Below are 23951 nucleotides of genomic sequence, written 5' to 3' on the forward strand. Positions count from 1 at the left end.
AGTTGGCTTTATTCATAAAATACAAAAAGAAAGGTTTGCATTTACATAGTGCCTTTTATTACCTCAGGTTATCCCAAAGTGCTTTACATCCAATGAAAGGTGATCGTCGGAATTCTATCATCCCGCCTGCCACGGAATCGGAGCGGGCGAGGGGCGGGCAATGGCAGATTCAGTAATAGTTTTCAAAAGGCAACTGGATAAAGACTTGAAGTGAAAAAAATTGCAAGGCTGTGGGGAATGGAATTCATTGTATTGCTTTTCCAAAGAGCCAGCATAGGCTTGATGAGGTGAATGGTTTCCCCCTGTGCTGAATCAAGACAGTGTAGCTTGTTTTTTATTCAGTCGTAGGACATGGGCGTCGCTGGCTGACCAGCATTTATTGCTCATCCCTTGTTGCCCTGGAGAAGATGGTGGTCAGTTGCCACCTTGATACAACTGAGTGGCTTGCCAGGCCGTCTCAGAGGGCAGTTGAGAGTCAACCACATTGCTGTGGATCTGGAGTCACATGCAGGCCAGACCAGGTAAGGATGGCAGATTTCCTTCCCTAAAGGACATTAGTGAACCAGATGGGTTTTTCCAACAATCGGCAATGGTTTCATGGTCATCAGTAGATTCTGAATTCCAGATATTTTTTATTGATTTCAAATTCCAGCAGCTGCCATGGCGGGATTCAAACATTAGCTGAGTTTCTGGATTAATGGTTGCGTGATAATACCATCGATCAACAACCTCAGTCATGAATCCTGTTACTGCGGGACTTCTTCTCTAGGTATACAACCATCTTCCAGGTTGAAGGCCAGTCTTTGCTTTTGCAATCAGTGAGGCTGGATAAGTCCGCTCTCCTTGCATTTGCTGCCATTACCTCAGGCAAGGTTTGGTTGGAACAATGGAGGGCAATTCTTCCATCCTACGACGGCTGATGAAATACTCATGTGTGATTTCAAAGACAAACATGGGACAAACATCTACCATTCATAAAAGATTTGTTAACATCACTGTGTTGCCAGCCTTGACTTCAGGGATAGCATTTGTGTCTCTCAGTCAGAAGATTTGTCAGGGCAGCATGATGGCACAGTGGTTAGCACTGCTGCCTCATAGTTCCAGGGACCAGGATTCGATTCCCGCTGGGGTCATAGTCTGTGTGGAGTTTGCACATTCTCCCCAAGTCTGCGTGGGTTTCCTCCGGGTGCTCCGGTTTCCTCCCACAGTCCAAAGATGTGCGGGTTAGGTTGATTGGCCATGTAAAATCGGACCTAGTGTCAGTGGATTAGCAGGGTAAATATGTGGGGTTATGTAAAGTTGGGCCTGGGTGGGATTGTGGTCGGTGCAGACTCGATGGGCCGAATGGCCTCTTTCTGCTCTCGCACGGGTGTAAACGTGCCCTTAGCCTCTTGAGTTTGAAAATGAAGAACAGGAGAATATGCCCCAGTGGCAAAACCAATGCTTAACTTCCAACGAACATTGATTATCCTGCACGATCACACGGCTGTTTGTGGGGCTGTGGTTCTTGCATTTCCTACAGAGTGACTGTCTCGATAAAGTACTTCACAGTTGTACAGCACTCTGGGAACAAACCGGAAAGGCGCTACATAAATGCAAGTGCCTCTTTCTAAAGCGGACAAGTTCTTTGGTCTGTTTTTCCATTCATTCGCTGGCAGGAGTCAGTGGGGCCAGGGTTAAGGGTGGGGGAATTCCCTTCAAGAAGAACATGCTCTGCAAAGCGGGTTGGGACATTAGACTTGCACTGCAGGGCAGATTCTGCAGCTGTGTGATGTGGAATCTCCCTCCAAAGGATCTGCGCTGCTTTGAAAATATTTATTGAATTAAAATAAAAGGGTGTTTCTGCCTCAACATAAATTACAACTGGGTGTTCAGATTAATTGCTCGGTGGTTGAGATAACCCTTTGGGCACTGATCCCAATGTCAAGCCATCAGAAATGGAGAAACCCACATTCGGTTACAAGAACAAAGTTAAAGGGGGAAATGACTCTGAAATGTATCGTTTTCTGGTGCGGTTATCTGGATTTTCTCTCTTGGTTACCATTGCCAATTATTACCATGTGATTTTGGGTCCTATTTTGTTTAAAAGCGCAGGGTAAATTTTTGAGGAACAGCCTTCCAAAACAACTCCCCATCATGTGTAAATGTCACAGTGTTACAATATTTTATTTATTCGTATTGCAAGTAGGCTTACATTAACACTGCAGTGAAGTTACTGTGAAAATCCCCTAGTCGCCACACTCCGACGCCTGTTCGGGTACAACTGCGGGAGAATTTAGCGCGGCCAATGCACCTAACCAGCACGTCTTTGAGACTGTGGGAGGAAACCGGAGCACCCGGAGGAAACCCACGCAGACATGGGGAGAACGTGCAGACTCCACACAGGCAGTGACCTAACTCGGGAATCGAACCCAGGTCCCTGGCGCTTTGAGGCAGCAGTGCTAACCACTGTGCCACCGTGCCTCCCGTGTGTATCAGCTCCAACTGTTATTTATTTTGTGATGTCCTCTCCTGGTCTGGACTCTTCCCTTCACAAAACCCCTCCAACATTGCACCCACCTCCTCTAACCGTCCTCAGGCACTAACATCCTGGGCATCTGTCACTCCCTCCCTTCATCTCACCTTTGGTGGCCATTTCTAGGCCCCAGACTCACTATAGTTATTTCCCAAAAACCAACTCCCTCTCTCTCCTCCTTCAAGACACTTCTAATTCTCGTCACCACTTTCTGAAATTTTCATTGCCGCTGTGTCTGTTTCTTGATTCCATGCTACAGATGAGGAGTAGAAGGCAAAACGGAACTCCTTAATCCTTTCGCCATCTGTCCATAAACAGAGGTGTTTTTGATTGTTTAAAAATGGGCTGTGGCATGTTCCCCCAAGTCCTTGGTTTGTGAAGTCCAATTTTTCAAGTGACTTGCAGCAAAATCTATTCTAAATCAGAATATTAGTTTATTTGCACATTCAAACCTGGGGTGTGGAGAGAGGGGGAATGATCACATCTTTATATGGACATATCCACACACACATTCACACACACACACGCATGCACTCAGACACACATTCACACACACACACACACACATTCACACACAAATACATACACAGCACACACATACATATTCACACACACACACACAATCACACACATACATACACACATTCACACACACAATCACACACACACATACATATTCACACACACACATATAGACAGAGACACATTCACACACACACAATCACACACACACACACATACATATTCACACACACACATATAGACAGAGACACATTCACACACTCATATTCACACACACACATACACGCATTCACAGACACACACATTCACACACACACACACACACACACACGCATTCACACACACACACACACATTCACACACACACACATACACACACATACACATTCACACACATTCACACACACACACACACGCATTCACACACACACGCATTCACACACACACACACACACACATACATTCACACACGCACACATTCACCCACACACACACATTCACACACACATTCACACACACACACACATACACACACACACACACACACACACATTCACACACACACACGCATTCACACACACACACATTCACACACACACACATTCACACACACACACACATTCACACACACACACGCATTCACACACACACACACACATTCACACACACACACGCATTCACACACACACACATTCACACACACATACACACATACACACACACATTCACACACACATACACACACACATTCACACACATACACACACACATTCACACACACACACACACACACACATTCACACACACATTCACACACATACACACACACACACACACACATTCACACACACACACACATTCACACACACACACACATTCACACACACACACACACATTCACACACACACACATTCACACACTCACATTCACACACTCATATTCACACACACACGCATACATGCATTCACACACACAATCACACACACACAAGTATACACTAAGGGGTTAGGGAAAAGGAGTTTTATGACTATGAATAACTTAACAGTAAAAAGAATCATAGAAAGGGATATCAGTTCACATGATTTCCAGGAAGTCAAAGTCCAGAGAAGTTGGGGGTTCCCTCATGGAGAAATTCCAGTTTCAGTGGGTTCCGGGCAGAAGACAGCCATGCAGAATTCCTATAAAGTGGATGCAGTGAGATGGGATTGCTACTCATTGCGTTGGTCTGCTTGGTAAACAATGACCTGAGGCTTCCAGAGGAACAAGCTTTATGCGCTGAGATTTGTCGCAGGTTGTTTGGTCAACATGGAGTCCTATTGTTACTCCGCAGTTTGAAGGTAAGTCAGCAGACTGCTTGTTTCTGAGTTCTCAGCTAAATATAAAGATTTTAAAATCATCTAAACTCTTTCCTCCACAATGATTTCATAAAAGACTTGCTTATCTAGTGTCTGGACCTGACATTTGTTCTTATGACTTATACTCACCCAATCAATAGCCACTGAAAGAGTCATTATCCATATTATTCATATTCATATTGCGGCTTTATAAGGCTCTGGTCAGACCACATTTAGAATATTGTGAGCAATGTGGCACAGTGGTTAGCACTGCCTCACAGCGCCAGGGACCTGGGATCGATTCCCAGCTCAGGTCACTGTCTGTGCGGAGTCTGCATGTTCTCCCCATGTCTGCGTGGGTTTCCTCCAGTTTCCTCCCACAGTCCGGAAGACGTGCTGGTTAGGTGCATTGGCCATGCTAAATTCTCCCTCAGTGAACCCGAACAGGATTGTGGCAATGAGGGGATTTTCATAGTAACTTCATGTAAGCTTACTTGTGACACTAATAAATAAACTTAAACTTAAAACTTCTTCAGCTAGAGGATGGTGAATCTCTGGAACTCTTTGCCGTAGAAGGCTGTGGAGGCCGGGTCACTGAGTGTGTTTAAGGCAGAGATAGATAGGTTCTTGATTGGTAAGGGGATCAAAGATATATTGAAAAGGTAGAAGAATGAGGTTGTGAAATGTATCAGTTCTGATTAAATGGTGGAGCAGACTCGATGGGCCAAATGGCCTAATTCTGCTCCTATATCTTATGGTCTTATTAGTAACCTTGTTCTGAGTGGCTTTTGCCTTGGCAGAACCTTGGACTCCTTTAGAAAGGTAAGTGTATAAAAATATAAATAACATCCATTTCCTTTCAACAATTGCCTTTTGAAATGGACCTTAAAAGTTCCAGGTGTGAGATGGTGGCTATTGTTGTATCTGTTGGTATAACAAGTTTCAATGTCTCTCTCTCTCTCGCTTTGTTCTTTGATTTCATGGATTATAATGGACTCTTACAATGAGGTGTGACATTCCACAAGGGATGAGGGTAGAATTATTTTGTTCTTGTAACTGCTGTTGGCAATTTCCAGAAACTGTGGACAATTTTATGAGTCATGTGACATGTAGCAGCCATCCTTTAGTTCAGCAAAGACCATTTCTAAATAAGCAAAAAGAGCAAGGTTTGACTTACACTGCTATGATTTCTTTCATGTCTTACTACCATGTCACTATCCTTTTGTGAAGAGTCATGGCCATTGTTCCACGGCATTCTGTAAGTCCATAAGACCATAAGATATAGGAGCAGAATTAGGCCATTCGGCCCTTTGGGTCTGCTCCGCCATTCAATCATGGCTGATATGATTCTCATCCCCATTCTCCTACCTTCTCCCCATAACCCTTGATCCCTTTATTGATCAAGAACCTATCTATCTCTGTCTTAAAGACACTCAATGACTTGGTCTCCACACCTTCTGTGGCAATGAGTTCCACAGATTAACCACCCTCTGGCTGAAGAAATTCCTCCTCATCTCAGTTTTAAAGGAGCGTCCCTTCACTCTGAGGTTGTGCCCTCGAGTTCTTTTCTCTCCCATTAGTGGAAACATCCTCTTCACGTCCATTCTATCTAGGTCTCTCAGTATTCTGTAAGTTTCAATAAGATCCCCCTTCATCCTTCTAAAGTCCATTGAGTCCAGACCCAGAGTCTTCAACTGCTCCTCATATGACAAACCCTTCATTCCTCGGATCATTCTTGTGGATCTCCTCTGGATACCCTCCAAATAAATGCGAACTAAACTTGTTAAATTCATTGGAATTCAGAAGGACGAGGGGAGATCTTATAGAAACATATAAGATTATGAAGGGAATAGATAAGATAGAAGCAGGGAGGTTGTTTCCACTGGCGGGTGAAACTAGAACTAGGGGGCACAGCCTCAAAATAAGGGGGAGCAGATTTAGGACTTTGTTGAGGAGGAACTTCTTCACCCAAAGGGTTGTGAATCTGTGGAATTCCCTGTTCAGTGAAGCAGTTGAGACTACCTCATTGAATGTTTTTAAGGCAAGGATAGATAGATTTTTGAACAATAAAGGAATTAAGGGTTATGGTGAGCGGGCGGGTAAGTGGAGCTGAGATCACGAAAAGATCAGCCATGATCTTATTGAATGGTGGAGCAGGTTTGAGGAGCCAGATGGCCTATTCCTGCTCCTAGTTCTTATGTTCTTATGTTGACAAAAAGTTAACACACTTCCTCATTGCAGATTCTACCTGTTTGCCTTCATTTAGATTCATGGTTGCATCACTGCTCAACTTAATTTCCAAATGGGACTCAAAAATATTCCCTTCCAAGATGGCAAGGTTCCTTTAAACTACGGAAAATTTCTGGAGGAAAGGCTGCTGTTAAATATGTAATACTAAGGCAAAGAAATTGAATCCTACAGCACCTTTTCTTCAGGCTCCATGCTGCTTCTAAAGTGCCCAAGATAAAGGAAAGGCACATTTCACAATCTCAGACAATCCCAAGCAGTTTATTGTAAATTAGACACTTTTGAAGTATATTTACGTTGTAATTGAGGAAATTCAGCATTCAATTTGTGCACAGCAAGCTCTCATAAAAAAATATGAAAATTACCAAGTAATTTATATCAGCACTCTTGATTGAGGGATTAATATTGGCCAGGGCATTGGGGATAACCTGCTAGCTTTTCTTCAACATAATGGGGCAATTTTTAAAATTCATTCACGGCATTTGGGCATCGCTGGCTAGGCCAGCATCCATCGCCCATGCCTAATTGCCCTTGAAAAGGTAGTGGCGAGCAGCCTTCTTGAACCCATGTAGTCCATCTGGTGTAGGTACACCCACAATGCTGTTAGGAAGGGAGTTCCAGGATTTTGACACAGCGACATTAAAGGACCATTCATATATTTCCAAGTTAGAATGGTGAGTGACTTGGAGGGGAACCTCCAGGTGGTGGTGTACCCAGGTTTCTGCTGCCCTTGTCCTCTTAGATGGTAATGGTCGTGGGTTTGAATGGTGCTGGCTAAGGATCGTTGGTGAATTCTTGCAGTGCATCTTGTAGATGGTACACACCGCTGCCATTGTTCGTTGGTGGTGGAGGGAGTGAATGTTTGTGGAAGAAGTAGCAATTGAGTGGGCTACTTTGCCCAGGATGATATCAAGCTTCTTGAGTATTATTGGAGCTGCACCCATCCAGGCAAGTGGAGAGTATTCCGTCACACTCCTGACTTGCACTTTGTAGATGGTGGACAGACTTTGGGGAGTCAGGGGGTGAGTTACTCGCTGCAGGTTTTTAACACTGTATAAATGAATGCGTTTCTGAGTTAAAATTGGGTCCTTTTCCATCCACTTGACAGAACAGACAGGCCCCAGTATTACATCACATCCAAAAGAACAGCACCTCTGACAATGCAATATTCTTTCAGTATCGCACTGCATTGTCAGCATAGAATTCTGCATTCAAGTCTCTGGAGCAGGACATTGAGCCCACAAGCTTCTGACTGGAAATGAAAGTGTGAGCAGCTGAACCACAGATGGCACTGTGATACATTGGGTATCACACACGGTTCCAACTAAAAGTGCGTCATCCACCATTTAGATCAGGTCAGAAAAGAGGAGCCCTGTCCCGTGCATAAAACTGGAGCTCTGTCCTTTCCATATGCAAATAAATGCTAAAGGAGATTAATAAGGTGGGACAGTCTAGAACAAGAGATCATAAATTTGATTTGATTTATTATTGTCACATGTATTGGTATACAGTGAAAAGTATTGTTTCTTGCGCGCTATGCAGACAAAGCATACTGTTCATAGAGAAGGAAAGGAGAGAGTGCAGAATGTAGTGTTACTGTCATAGCTAGGTTGTAGAGAAAGATCAACTTAATGCGATGTAGGTCCATTCAAAAGTCTGACAGCAGCAGGAAAGAAGCTGTTTTTGAGTCGGTTGGTAGATGATCTCAAACTTTTGTATCTTTTTCCCAATGGAAGAAGGTGGAAGAGAGTATGTCCGGGGTGCGTGGGGGTCCTTGATTATGCTGGCTGCTTTTCCGAGGCAGCAGGAAGTATAGACAGTGTTAATGAATGACAGGCTGGCCTGAGTGATGGACTGGGCTTCATTCACGACGCTTTGTAGTTTCTTGCGGTCTTGGACAGAGCAGGAGCTGTGATACAACCAGAAAGAATGCTTTCCATGGTGCATCTGTCAAAGTTGGTGAGAGTTGTGGCGGACATGCCAAATTTTCTTAGTCTCCTGAGAAAGTAGACGCATCAGTGGGCTTTCTTAACTATAGTGTCGGCGTGGAGGGACCAGATAGGTTGTTGATGATGTAAAATAGAATGAGAGGAGGTAGATCCAAAACAGGGATGAGGAGAAATTACTTCTCCCAGAGGGTTGTGAGTCTGTGGAACTCGCTGTCCAGGGTACAGCGGAGACAGAATCAATCAACAGATTCAAGAAAGAGATGGATATGTTTCTGATGGAAAGCGGGATAAAGGGCTATGGGAAGCAGGCGGGAAAGTGGAGTTGAGAGCAGGCTAAGATCAGCAATGACCGTGTGTGCAGAGGAGATTCACGAGGTTGATTCCAGCGTTGAGAGGGTTGGTTTATGAGCAGAGACTGAGTAGACTGGGGCTATACTCATTGGAATTTAGAAGATTGAGGGGGGGGAGTCTTATAGAAACATAAGATAGAAACAGGGGGATTGTTTCCACTGGCGGGTGAAACCAGAACTAGGGCATACGGCCTCAAAATAAGGGGGAGCAGATTTAGGACTGAGTTGAGGAGGAACTTCTTCACCCAAAGGGTTGTGAATCTGTGGAATTCCCTGCCCAGTGAAGCAGATGAGGCTACCTCATTGAATGCTTTTCAGGCAAGGATAGATAGATTTTTGAACAGTAAAGGAATTAAGGGTTATGGTGAGCGGGCGGGTAAGTGGAGCTGAGTCCATGAGAAGATCAGCCATGATCTTACTGAATGGTGGAGCAGGCTCGAGGGGCCGGATGGCCGACTCCTGCTCCTAGTTCTTATGTTCTTATGTTAAATGGCGGAGTGGGCTCGAATGGCTGGTTTGACCACTCTCGTTCCTAATTCCTATGTTCCTATAAGGAGTCTAATGGCTCTTTCAGGCTTCAGTTGCAACATTGGCTCACCGCTAAGGCAGACAGCCCCAGCACATGAGGTGATGCCCAAAATTAGCTACTCCCAATTTTCTAAGGCTAAGTATCTTATTGCTGTACACAGTTCCTTTCAATTCTTCCCATTAAAACCCATGTTCACATTTATAATGAAACCTCCTGATGTGTGTTTATCCTGCTGCTAGTGAGATTCTCCTACTAATGGAGACACCTTTGTTCTGCTGTTGGTAGGAGCATGTCAGGATAGTGTGATAAATGCAAACAGAAAGTCACACAAACCCACATCCCCGCCTTCATCCATCAACATTTTCTCTGCAGGAATGGATGGGTGCTTCCCTGAGCTCATCTGTAGCTCCAAGAGGTTCTGAAGGAACCCACTGAAAAATAGCTTGGAGCTGACTGCCCCCGCATCCTAGCTGCCTGAAGGATTTTGCCGGCGGTCTTGTAGGTAGGGTACAAGGCAAATAATACCAGACGTCATCCCCAGGGGGAATGGGATGAGTGGGAAGTGGAATCCTTACTCCAGGGTTCATCCATCCTGAAGAGTGGAGATCCAACGTGTTACGGGCTGAGTGAGCCAAGCAGTGCCAGCTCCCGATCGGGTGACAATGGTGGTTGGGCTCCATCAGAGGTGGGTTCAGCCAGGAGGAATTGGCACAACACTGCTCACTCCCTGTACATGTGGCAGAGAGAGTATCCATGGGGGCATCATTTAGTGATGAGGGGCCCTGGATCATATAATCTTACAGTGCAGAAGGAGGCCATTTGGCCCATCGCGTCTGCACTGACCACAATCCCCATAACCCCATGCACTTACCCTAGCTAGTCCCCCTGACGCTAGGGTCAATTTAGCATGGCCAATGCACCTAACCCACACAGCTTTGGACTGTGGGAGGAAACCGGAGGAAATCCACGCAGACAAGGGGAGAACGTGCAAACTCCACACAGACAGTGACCCAAGCCCGGAATCGAACCCAGGTCCCTGGTGCTGTGAGGCAGCAGTGCTAACCACTGTGCCACCGTGCCGCCCCAAACACACAAACCCTCCCACCAAAGGGAGTCAGACGCCTCTTGGTTGCAAAGAGGAAGTCGGGGACCCAGAATTTGCCCACTGTCCCATGTGAACCTGTTGGTGCCATATGATTTAGGTGCCCGCCTAACTGGTGGAGCTGGCAGGGGTGGGAGGGTGATTGGGTGTTGGGGGAGATGTCTGATTCCCAATGGGATGTGTCTGGATTGTGACTCTGTCAATTTTCAGTGATTTCAATGCTTATGTGGCTGCCACTGCATTATGACAAAGGAAGGAAGTTCCTTGTCAGTAAATCTGATGGTTTGAGGATTTGCAGTTCAATGAGTTAATGTACTTGTCTTGTGGCCTGTTCAGTGACATGCGTCCCTCGTTGACAAGTTGATCCGCGCACACTCAATTATTTAATTGATTCTTCCTTCCGCGCTCACTTCTGTCTCATGTCTTGTAGTCTCCCGACGTACGGTAACTATCTAATTAAACACCATTAAGGGATTCTTTCTACTATCACCATGCCTGTCCCACCTCAGCTTACTGGAGAGCCCACCTTCTGGAGCCCTGGAGGCAGCTGCTTTTCATGTGTAATCAGCAATTACAAAACTGTACAGACATGAATATGAAGAAGAAAAGGAATTAAAAAGAGATCACTTGACTCTCTTTGATTTAGACATGAAAAGAGTGATAATTATAGCAAAACAAAAACACAACCTGCCACCTGCAAAGTATGCATCCCTCCTGTAAAATCCTCAAACTGATGTCCAAATCCTTCCATCATCTCACATTTACCTGAATCCCACCAGCTCTCCCACGCTCTTCCAATTCTGGCCTCCGTTGTATCCCCGACTTGCTGGCCCCTCCATCAGTGGCCTTACCCCCGGTTGCTTTGGCCCTAAGTTCTGGGATTCCTTCGTTAAGCGTCTCTAACTCTCCTCCTCAAAACCTTCCCCGTTTATTCCGCCCACCCTTTCACTCAGTGTCAATTCACTCGGCTGATAACACTCGTGTGAAACACCTTGAGACGTTTTACTGCATTAAAGGTGCTACATCAACGTAAGTTGTCATTGTTACCCCAGGGTAATGCTTAGATAGATTGCATACTTAAGAATGCTCCCTCTGCATTGATATAATCATTGAAAGCAATCTCTCTGTTGAAGATGTGACAGGACTGGGCCTCCAACAGTCAATATGCTTTGATGCTGATTATATTCCCCAATTTCCAAGGTCACATGCACAATTCCGGATTCCCAGATTGCTCGCGGTCCTTCACCAGGGTAGGCGTTATACGGTTGGCCATTCTGACCATGGCTACTTTTGAAAAAAGGGCTGGGGGAGAGTTTACAAATTAATACCAAAATTTGATAAAATGGTCGGCCCCATAGGTGGACAGCACGGTGGCACTGCCGCCTCACAACTCCAGGGACCCGGGTTCGATTCCCGGCTTGGGTTACTGTCTTTGTGGAGTCTGTATGTTCTCCCCATGTCTGCATGGGTTTCCTCTGGGTGCTCCGGTTTCCTCCCACATTCCGAAAAACGTGTTGGTTAGGTGCATTGGCCATGCTACATTCTCCCTCAGTGTACTCAAACAGGTGCCGGAGTGTGGCAATTTCCTTGCAGTGTTAATGTAAGTCTACTTGTGACACGAATAATTAATAATTTTTGGCCCACCCCTGACAAGTCTACAATGAGCACATCTTCTCAGCATTGGAGGAGGGGGCAGTCAGAGATTCCTCCACTTCCATCATCTAACTGCCAATTTCGCCCCAGCTGCCTCACTTCCTCTGGTGGCATTTGTTTTTATTCATTCGTGGGACACGGGCGTCGCTGGCTGGGCCAGCATTTATTGCCCATCCCTAGTTGCCCTTGGAGGGCAGTTGAGAGTCAACCACATTGCTGTGGCTCTGGAGTCACATACGGGCTACATGGGTAAGGATGGCACGGTGGCACAGTGATTAGCACTCACAGCGGCAGGGACCCAGGTTCAATTCCGGCTTCATGTCACTGTCCGTGTGGAGTTTGCATGTTCTCCCCGTGTCTGCGTGGGTTTCCTCTGGGTGCTCCAGAGATGTGTGGTTAGGTTGATTGGCCATGCTAAATTGAACCTAGGGTCAGGGGGATTAGTAGAGTAAATATGTGGGGTTATGGGAATATAGCCTGGGTGGGTTGTGGTTGGTACAGACTCGATGGGTCGAATGGCTTCCTTCTGTACTGTGGGATTCTATGATTCTATGAATTCCTTCCCTAAAGGACATGAGTGAACTGGATGGCTTTTTCCAACAATCGACAATGGTTCCATGGTCACCAGTAGACTTTTAATTCCAGATATTTTCCACGTCCACATCAAAACGCAGAAACTTGCATTTCTGAGGCGCCTTTCTCAACCCAGATTCTAAACTAAAGATCTTAGTTAACACTTAATTTGATGATTCGTCATCAGGCTAACTCAAACTAAAATCAAAAGAAAATATAACCGCCAATAATGAAAGCCACCTGTTTTTTTTTGTTAAATCATATTACTCACATTTCACTTCCCTTCTTGTTGTGGTGATGATAGCATGTGTTTATGTTTCTAATTCCAGCACTTAGATTTCTGATTATACTACACAGCCTCAGTAAGGAAAGAATTTGCATTTGTATAGCACCCTTCATGATCTCCAGATTTTTTTTTTCACGGCCATTGATGTACAAGTGTAGGAAACGCAGCTGCCAATTTGCGCACAGCAAGATCCCACAAGCAGCAATGAGGCAATGACCAGATAATTTATTGAATTCAAATTCCACCATGTGCCGTAGCGGGATTCGAACCCTGGCCCCCAGAACATTAGCTGAGTTTCTGGATTAATAGAACACCACTAGGCCATCGCCTCCCCTTTTATCCTGCCCTTAAATGACAACTTGACAAAAATAAACGTGTTGCCCACCTGTCCATTTTGCGTGTGCGGTGAGTGCAAAATCATGTGGGCAACGCAAAATTTCAGTCAATGGGCGTTCTAGTGGCCTTAGCTAGTCCTTTAATTGTCAGCGGGCATGGCTCCCGCACGTACGCGCGCCCGCGATTCCGATAGTACTGGGATGCGTACCTGACGTCATAGAACCATAGAATCCCTACGGTGCAGAAAGAGGCCATTCAACCCATCAAGCCTGCACCGACAACAATCCCACCTAGGCCCCATCCCTATCACCCCACTATTTACCCTCCTAATTTCCCCAGAGACTAAGGGTCAATTTAGCGTGGCCAATCAACCTAACCAGCACGTCCTCTGGACTGTGGGAGGAAACTGGAGCACCCGGAGGTAACCCGCCTGTTTCCTGCATGTGCCTGACCTCAGAATGTAAAATCCAGGCTGTTATCTGCCCTGGTGCCCAGGCCTTGGGGCCTAGTCTGTCTTTCTCTCTCTCTCTCCCTATTCTGCTTCTTAAGGGAAATGGCATAAAAGGTTTGATTAGTTAGATTTGTTGCAGGCTGCTTTTTAATGGTCATTCCTAATCATTACTTATGATTTTAAATGATTGATTTATTACTTTGGCATTGATTTTTAATTTTGCTCAGAAAGTTGTTTATGTTTCCTTCGCACCTTGAATTTCTCGTTTGAAATTGCCGTTTAATGTTATGCCAAACCAGATCTCGGGCAGCTGTAGCCGGGGTTTCTTACTGGGGATGGGCCGGCGAGAGTGGGGGTTGGGAAGGGGGGGGCGGAGGGATGAGAGGCTCACGAGAAGTCTGTTTGCTTTTTAAAGGGCTGGGATAGAGAGAGTTAGTTATATTTTTCAAACAGAAATGAGAAATGTTGGAAATGCTCGGCAGGTCTGGTTGTATCTGTGCAGAGGGGAACAGAGACCATAGAAACATAGAAACTAGAAGCAGGAGTAGGCCATTCGGCCCTTCGAGCCTGCTCCGCCATTCATTATGATCGTGGCTGATCATCGAATCCCACCTTCCCCCTCGATCCCTTTAAGCCCTAGACTGTATCTAATTTCCTCTTGAAATCAGACAATGTTTTGACCTCAACCACATTCTCTGGTAGCAAATTCTACACATTCACCCTTTGAGTGAAGAAATTTCTCCTCACCTCAGTCCTAAAAGGTTTACCCCTTTTCCTCAAACTATGACCCCTAGTTCTGGACTCCCCCACGATCGGGAACATTCTTTCTGAATCTACCATGTCTAATCCTGTTAGAATTTTATAAATTTCTATGAGATCCCCTCTCACTCTTCTAAACTGCAGTGAATATAATCCCTAACCGACTTAGTCTAAGCTCATATGGTAGACCTGCCATCCCAGGTAAACACTCGCTGTACTCCCTCTCTATCAAGGACATCCTTCCTCAGATAAGGACACCAAAACTACACACAATACTCCAGGTATGGCCTCACCAACGCCCTATAGATCAGTGACCCTTTGTCAGTACTAGTGCAAATCAGGGGCAGAATTTTCCCATTCCGCCCACCATGGGAATCATATCCCTGGATCACTGTATGTGTGGAGTCTGCACGTTCTCCCCGTGTCTGCGTGGGTTTCTTCCGGGTGCTCTGGTTTCCTCCCACCGTCCAAACATGTGCAGGTTTGGTTGATTGGCCATGCTAAATTGACCCTAGTGTCAGGAAGATTAGCGGGGAAAATACGTGGGGTTATGGGAATAGGGCCCGAGTGGGATTGTAATCCACCCACCGGGAATCGTCATGGGCGGGACACAGACCATGCATAGGTCCGTTGATCTCGGGCAGGATTTTCCAGTCTTGGGGCAGGCGCAGCTAGAAAATCCCGCCCAATGTTTCTGCTTACAAAGCGCGCTTGTCTGGAAAAAATAGCATATTATTGCAAGTGAGTTGGTTGGTGCCCATTTACTGGAAGGTTTGGCCATTTTTAAAATTGGGAGTGGAACCAGGAGTCATAAGTCAACTGAATATGTCACTATTAGTTCAAAATCTTCTCATTTATACACAGGATTGTTGTTTGTTGTGCTTGTGAGTTTCAGATCTTGTATGATATGAATGAGAAGATTTTAGAGTTTTTTTTAAAGTTTATTTTATTAGTGTCACAAGTAGGCTTACTTTAACACTGCAATGAAGTTACTGTGAAAATCCACAAAAGTCTGACAAAGCCGTGGTGGTAAAGTGTATCCTACTGAAACCTGAGCTTTCAATGTGTTTTATAAATAATTCTTGATCAAGGCACCAAGGATTTCTTTGAAATGGTGCCATGGGATCTTTTATATCCACTGAGGGGAGCAAATGTTCCGTGTGTTCAGTTGACACTCCCCTCTCGCAGTTCCAGTGAGTTTATTAAGGGGCGGCACAGTAGCACAGTGGTTAGCACTGCTGCCTCACAGCGCCAGGGACCCGGGTTCAATTCCCAGCTTGGGTCACTGTCTGTGTGGAGTCTGCACATTCTCCCCGTGTCTGCGTGGGTTTCCTCCAGGTGCTCCAGTTTCCTCCCACAGTCTGAAAGACGTGCTGGTTAGGGTGCATTGGCCGTGCTAAATTCTCCCTCAGTGTATCCGAACAGGCGCCGGAGTGTGGCGACTAGGGGATTTTCACAGTAACTTCATTGCAGTGTTAATGTAAGCCTACTCGTGACACTAATAAATAAATAAAAAATAAGTAGCTCACTCCTTCATTCCTTAGATGATCCAGAAACAGCGGCTAAACTTCCTGAGCTGGTCAGTTCTGCAATTCAATCGGTGAAAACGATTTGCGTTTCTACATGTCGGGCGGGATTCTCCGGCCTCCCAGCCGTGTGTTTCCTGCCGGCGGGAGGTGGCGCGTTGTTCGCTAGTGGCGGGGATCGCTGGTCTTGCTGCTGTTACTGGGAATTCCCATTGACGTCACCCCACACCAGCAGGAAATCCACGGGCAGGGATGTGCTGCCGGTGGGACCGGAGAATCCGGCAGGCATGAAATGCCGGAGAATTCCGGCCCTTTTGGGATATTCAAGTGAAGATTCAGGAAGTCATTAAAGGCCAGCAACAAATCATCAATGGCTGGGCCTTTGAGTATTTGTTTGACAGTTCACAGAAGAATGATAGAATCCCTACAGTGCAGAAGGAGGCCTTTCAGCCCATCAAATCTGTACCAACCACAATCCCATCCAGGCCCTATCCCCGTAACCCCACGTATTTACCCTGATAATCCCCCTGACATTAAGGGGCAATTTAACATGGCTAGTCCAACTAACCTGCACATCTTTGGACTGTGGGAGGAAACCGGAGCACCCGGAGGAAACCCACACAGACAGGGGGAGAACGTGCAAACTCCACATTCTCCCCACATTCACCTCAGTGATGATGCTTCTTTTCGAGCCTCACTGTGAAATACATATTTGAAGAATTGAACTTTTGAAGGAGTTTTGTCCAATAGACTGGCGTACAAAGAATCCCTGAAGGAAATCCTGCCGGCCTCATTGATCCCAGCCTCCCTTCTTCTCAGGCAATCCCTTGGGATGAAGAATGACTTGCTTCCTTAGAATCCTACAGGGCAGAAGGAGGCCATTCAGCCCATCGAGCCTGCACCGACAACAATCCCACCCAGGCCCTGTCCCCATAACCCAATGTATTTACCTTGTTAGTCCCCCTGACACCAAGGGGCAATTTAGCATGACCAATCCACCTAACCCGCACATCTTTGGACTGCGGCAGGAAACCGGAGCACCCGATATGGGGAGAACATGCAAAGTTCACACAGGCAGTGACCCGAGGCCAGAATTGAACCCGGGTCCCTGGCTCTGTGAGGCAGCAGTGCTAACCACTGTGCTACCGTGTCCACAATGGCTTGGTGGGTCCCGAGATGGTTGATTGTCGAACGCGCAATTTGCAGACTCTGCCACATGTGGGCCTGGTGGTGCTCGAAGGGTTGTGTACTCCCTCAGAAGCCTCGACTTGGTCTCTGCACATTCTCACCCTCCAAATACACACATACACTCACGGTCATACACAGATATGCACACACACACACATGTATGCAGATGCACACCCACTTTTACAAATTCATGCACATGTGCAAACATGTTTACTAACATGTGTAAACGTACAGGTGAAAACATACATGTGCATTTTTAAAAATTCATTCATGGGACATGGGCGTCGCTGGCTGGCCAGCATTTATTACCCATCCCTAGTTTCCCTTGAGAAGGTGGTGGTGAGCTGCCTACTTGAATCGCTGCAGTCCACGTGCTGTGGGTTGAATTCAACAAAAATTAGGGAAGGAATTCCAGGATTTTGATCCAGCGACTGCAAAGGAATGGCGATAGATTTCCAAGTCAGGAAGGTGAGCGACTTGGAGGGGAACTTACAGATGGTGGTGTTCCCATACATCTGCTGCCCTTGTTCTTCTAGATGGAAGTGGTCGTGGGTTTGGAAGGTGCTGTCTAAGGATCTTTGGTGAATTGCTGCAGTGCATCTTGTAGATAGTACACACTGCTGCTACTGAGCGTCGGTGGTGGAAGGATTTAATGATTGTAGATGTGGTGCCAATCAAGCGGGCTGCTTTGTCCTGGATGGTGCCAAGCTTCTTGAGTGTTTTTTATTTAAATTCAGACAAGAAGAATCGGCATTTCCAGTTGAGTCGAGATAGGTGCAGGATTAATACTGAGTTGAATCCTTGCAGAACCAATCCCACTGGATTATTCCTGTTGAATAGTGCACCTTGCTCCGAGAATAAGCTTGCCTCATTTCACTGGTTTGGGTATCCCAGGCTTAGGTAGCCATTCATTTTTTTTAAAATGCCACTGCTTCTTCAGGTTGTGTTGATGGATGAATTATGAAGTAGAATGAAGGTTTATAAATTGATCATTTTTATGCACCATTTGTAGAAATCGTCATAAGAACATAATTTCAGTTCATGCTTAAAATCTCTCAGCAAGGCAATTCTACATTTATGGCAGGGTTTGACTAGAATTGGTCTTGCAAATTTTCAATGGTCTTCTGCCCCTTCTGGCCTAAAGCACAATTACTTGTGAAGCACCTGTCATATGGGAGGCACTGGCAGAGTGGTATTATTGTCACTGGACTACTAATCCAGAGAGCCAGGGTAATGCTCTGGGGACCCGGGTTCAAATCCCACCATGGCAGATGGTGAAACCTGAATTCAATAAAAATCTGGAATTAAAAGTCTAATGAATGCACTTCTGAATGTGAAATTCTGGTCACCCTATTATAGAAAGGATATTACTAAACTAGAAAGAGTGCAGAAAAGATTTACTTGGATGCTACCGGGACTTGATGGATTGAGTTATAAGGAGAGGCTGGATAGACTGGGACTTTTTTCTCTGGAGCGTAGGAGGCTGAGGGGTGATCTTATAGAGGTCTATAAAATAATGAGGGGCATAGATCAACTAGATAGCCAATATCTTTTCCCAAAGGTAGGGGAGTCTAAAACTAGAGGGCATAGGTTTAAGGTGAGAGGGGAGAGATACTAAAGGGTCCAGAGGGAGATTTTTTTCACACAGAGGGTGGTGAGTATCTGGAACAAGCTGCCAGAGGTAGTAGTCGAAGACAATTTTGTCTTTTAAAAAGCATTTAGATAATTACATGGGTATGATGGGTATAGAGGGATATGGGCCAAATGCGGGCAATTGGGATTAGTTTAGGGCGGCATGGACAAGTTGGGCCGAAGGGCCTGTTTCCATGTTGTAAACCTCTATGACTCTATGTTGACCATGAAGCAATTGTTGTACTAACCCATCTGGTTCACTAACCCCCCTCTAGGAGAGGCGATGGCCCAGTGGTATTATCACGAGGCTATTAATCCAGAAACTCAGCTAATGTTCTTGGGACCTGGGTTCGAATCCCGCCACAGCAGATGGTGGAATTTGAATTCAACAAAACATATCTGGAATTAAGAATCTACTGACAACCATGAATCCATTGTCGATTGTCGCAAAAACCCAACTGGTTCACGAATGTCCTTTCGAGAAAGAAATCTGCCGTCCTTACCTGGTGAGTCCAGAGCCTCAGCAATGTGGTTGACTCTCAATTGCCCACGGGTAACTAGGAATGGGCAATAAATGCTTGCCCAGCCAGCGATACCCATTTCCCATGAATGAATTAAAAGAAGGAAGGAAATCTTCCAGTCTTTCCTGGTCTGGCCTACATGTGACTCCAGAGCCACAGTAATGTGGTTGACTCTTAAAATGCCCTCTGAAATGGCCCAGCAAGCCACTCAGTTTGAGGGCAATTAGGGATGGGCAATAAATGCTGACCTGGCCAGCGATGCCCACTTCCCATGAATAAAAGAAAAATATGTTGTATTTTAAAGACATATGTTGCATTGATAGCCTCCTCGCAATCCTTCATGGGTGTGAAGGTAGATAGCTTGACTTACTCTGTTTACAGATCAGAAACTGCCTGCAATTGGCAGGCTGAATCAGCCACTTTGTGTAGAAATCAAACCAGAAAATGCTGGAAATACTCAGCAGGTCTGGCAGCCTCAGAACTGGCAAATGTCATCGGTTTTGAGCAAGTGAAAGTTGGGGGCGGATGGGATGAAGAGCAAAATTAAGGAAGATCTGGGAAGGGGTGGCGGGCAGGAGGGATTAAAATGATGAGAGGCATTGTGGTACAAAAACTAATGGTAATGGGTCAATTAAGAAACAAAAGATGTGTCGAGGGGCAGTGAGAATGGCAGGATGGGTGCACTCTGATAGGAAAGGAAAGCTAACAAGAGTGAAATAAAATCATCAAAGAAAAACACGACAAATTGGAGGCAGAAGTTACGATCTGTAATAAATCATAAATCAATGAGACTTAAGAACAAAAGGTTTTATTGCCAACAAAATAATAGCTATAGTTACAAACTGTCAGACAGACTAACTATGCGGCTGTACACTACTCCATCCTGGCTCCAACTCTGATCCTATGGCAAAGATTTTTCTCAATCTGTCAATGCTGGCAGTGGCCGTCGTGGATTTCATCAACTGGACATCCAGACACTTCGAGCGTGCATCGATTAATATTAGAAACATATGGCCTATGAATGGTTCTGCAAAGTCAATATGTATTCTTGTCCAGATTCTGCCTGGCTACCCCAGAGACGTGAGCACAAAATCTAAACTGAGGGAGGGCTATGGGGGTGCTGCAGTGTTGGGGGTGCTGCAGTGTTGGGGGTACTGTCTTTCAGCCCGCTTGATGGTACTCTGAGCCATTGGTGTAATCTAACAAGCTTATACAATTGCAGGAGCTGTGTTATAACGGAATGGAAGTCACAAAGGAGCTAAGAAAGGAACCAAAAGTCTCCAGGTATGAAATGGGAGCAGGAGGTTCACCCGCTGGGTGAGTGAGGCAAGGGTGCTCACCCGGTGGGTGAAGGAGGCAAGGTTACCTGCCCCTTTCCCACCTCCAGAGGCAACTTGCCGGTTACCACGGGAACAATCTGGGCCTTGCAGCCATGGCTCTGAGGTAATTCCAGAGGGTGAGGAATCACAGAATTGTTACAGAGCAGAAGGAGGCCATTTGGCCCATCGTGTCTGCATTGGCTCTCCAAACGAGCATTATGATTTAGTGCCAGTCTGCCTTTTCCCCGTACCCCTGCACTTCGTTTCTAGTCAAGTAATCAGCGAATGCCCTCTTGAATGCCTCGATTGAACCTGTCTCCACCGCACTTCCAGGCAGTATATTCCAGACCCCAACCACTCGCTGTGTGAAAAAGATTATTTCTCACATCATTTACTTCTTTTGCAAATCAGTTTAAATCTGTGCCCTCTCGGTCTTGATCCTTTTACAAGCAGGAACAGTTTCTCCCTCTCTACTCTGTCCAGCGTGATTTTGAACATCTCTATCAAATCTCCTCTTAGTCGCTTTCTCTCCAAGGAGAACTATCCCAACCTCTCCAATCGAACCTCATAACTGAAGTTTCTCATCCCTGGAACCGTTCTTGTAAACCTCTGCCGCACCCTCTCCAATGCGTTCACATCCTTCTGACAGTGTGGTATCCAGAACTGTGTACGATATTCCAGCTGAGGTCTAGAGTCTTCTATAAGTACAGCATAACCTCCTTGCTCTCGGAATTGAACCCGGGTCCCTGGCGCTGTGAGGCAGCAGTGCTAACTACTGTGCCACCGTGCCGCCCCTGGTACTTCCTCAAGACAATTGGTTTCATTAAACACATTCTTCCCCCTTCTTGTGGTGAATGCATGTCCATGTTAAGGGGTTTCACTAGACAAGTTACCTTGAACTACCAGAACAGAAACACATTAGTTACACTCGAGACCCAATGAGCATTGCATGGTCCAACTAGCCTTTCTGTTTAAGAAATGCTTTAGAATACGGTGCAAGGTCCTTACAGAGGCCAAGATGAGAGCTGGTTGTGCAGACATGTAGGAATGCAGAGGGATTTTATCAACGGTTCAAGGGAATCTACAAACATACGTCGTTTTTTTTCTAAAAAGTCCAAATGATTCACTAACTGGGAAAGTGGGGGAGTTTTACAATCAGATGTTCAGAATCTTTATTCACCACATGACAATAAGTTTCGCTATTAGTGTGAGAGGTTTCTTTTGTTATTTGTTCTCAGCACGCGAGCAAAACCAGCATCGAAAGAACAAAGAACAAAGAAAATTACAGCACAGGAACAGGCCCTTCGGCCCTCTAAGACTGCACCGACCGTGCTGCCCAACTGAACTAAAACCCCGTCCCCTTCCGGGGACCATATCCCTCCATTCCTATCCTACTCATGCATTTGTCAAGATGCCCTTTAAAAGTCACTCTCATATCTGCTTCCACTATCTCCCCCGGCAGCGAGCTCCAGGCACCCACTACCCTCTGTGTAAAAACTTGCCTCGTACATCTCCTTTAAACCTTGCCCCTCGCACCTTAAACCTATGCCCTCTAGTAATTGATTCTTCCACCCTGGAAAAAAGCTTCTGACTATCCACTCTGCCCATACCCCTCATAATCTTGTAGACTTCTATCAGGCCGCCCCTCAACCTCCGTCGTTCCAGTGAGATTAAACCAAGTTTCTCCAACATCTCCTCATAGCTAATGCCCTCCATACCAGGCAACATCCTGGGAAATCTTTTCTGTACCCTCTCCAAAGCCTCCACATCCTTCTGGTAGCGTGGCAACCAGAATTGAACACGATATTCCAAGTGCGGCCTAACTAAGGTTCTATAAAGCTGCAACATGACTTGCCAATTTTTAAACTCAATGCCCCGGCCGATGAAGGCAAGCATGCCGTATGGTCTTGCCAATCTCTAGATGACTTGTAAAGGTGGCGTTGCGGTTTCTCTTTGAATGCCCTAGGGGGAGATGGTGCTGCCATGCTGAGGTCAGGTAAGGGATTCGGGGATACAAGCCTGGCGATGGTGAGAGAATGGTGGGTGATACGGCCTGGGATTTTCCAAAGGAAGAAGAATAGTGATGGGAAACATGAGAAGAATTGAGGCCAAGGCCCTGAACTAATTTCCCTCTCCCTCCCTCACTGGAAGAAGCAAGAAGTTCTCCCTGTGTCCCGGCCAAGATTTACCCCTCAGCCAATATCACAGAGATGCGTTGAGTGATCATTTAGTTTGGAGGCAGCCAGGAGAGTATATCCAAGTCTGGAGATGATAAAAGCATGGAGGAGGGCTTTGAGTAGCAGAGGCAGAAACAGATGTTCCAGCTGTGGCCCCCAAACATCATGGGATCATGTCATGAGAAGCACTGGGCCACTCCGGTCCTTTACAGGGCCTCGTAATAACTCATGGCTGCTGAGAGCCAAGAGCTATGTTCTTTTGAGGCCTTTGATCAGGGTTCAGCTTACCTTGTTAGGAGGCGCAATGGCTCATGTTCAGACTCCAATAAAGGTCAGTTTCCCTTTTAGCCCGGATGGGGCCTCCGATTGACTCAGCTATCGCTTCTCGGCCTTTTGGCTAAGATCAAGTGTAGTATGGATTGGATGCTGCACTTGGTTGAGGTCATTAGGTTACATTGAAGCTTCATATGTTTCATATGAAGCAATTTTTAAAAGCGGTATCTCGGCCTTTTGGCTAAGATGCAAATGAGATCAAGTCTTGGAGGAGGAATTGCTTTCCCTCCTCCAATCAGCTTGGCTCATGTGGATCAGGCCCAGGACAGGGTAAATGGTCGCTTGCCTTGTCTTGCCAGCCTGGATCGGAAATGTCTCAACTTGTTGAGACTCTGAATTGGACTTGATTTGATTGAATTGGAAAAGTATTTTAAAAAAGCTGTGGGCTACACTGTCTTTCAAGATCACATCAAGAAGGGCCACTTGTGACCTTTTGTAAGAACTGACTACCCAGTAAATGACCCCAAAATGCAGGAGGGGAGCCTGCAGCCCGGGGCTAGGACAAGCCTGGGATCCACTCCGATACACTTACACCGTTGCATCGGAGCCCCCCGAAACAGAGAGGGGATAAATTTGACTTTGGGCTATGCAGTAAATAGGGTAATATTCAGTCCACCACCTGTTATACATCGCTGCCAATTTTCATTT

At 45.9% G+C, this 23951-nt stretch overlaps 1 pseudogene; it reads left to right on the forward strand.

Annotated features, from left to right (window-relative positions):
* Window positions 1-23347: 23347 nt before the first annotated feature.
* On the forward strand, window positions 23348-23551 carry LOC144501903 (U2 spliceosomal RNA; annotated as a pseudogene).
* The last annotated feature ends 400 nt before the right edge of the window (window positions 23552-23951 follow it).

Source organism: Mustelus asterias, chromosome 1 (genome assembly GCF_964213995.1).
Source record: "Mustelus asterias chromosome 1, sMusAst1.hap1.1, whole genome shotgun sequence".
Classification (NCBI taxonomy): Eukaryota; Metazoa; Chordata; class Chondrichthyes; order Carcharhiniformes; family Triakidae; genus Mustelus; species Mustelus asterias.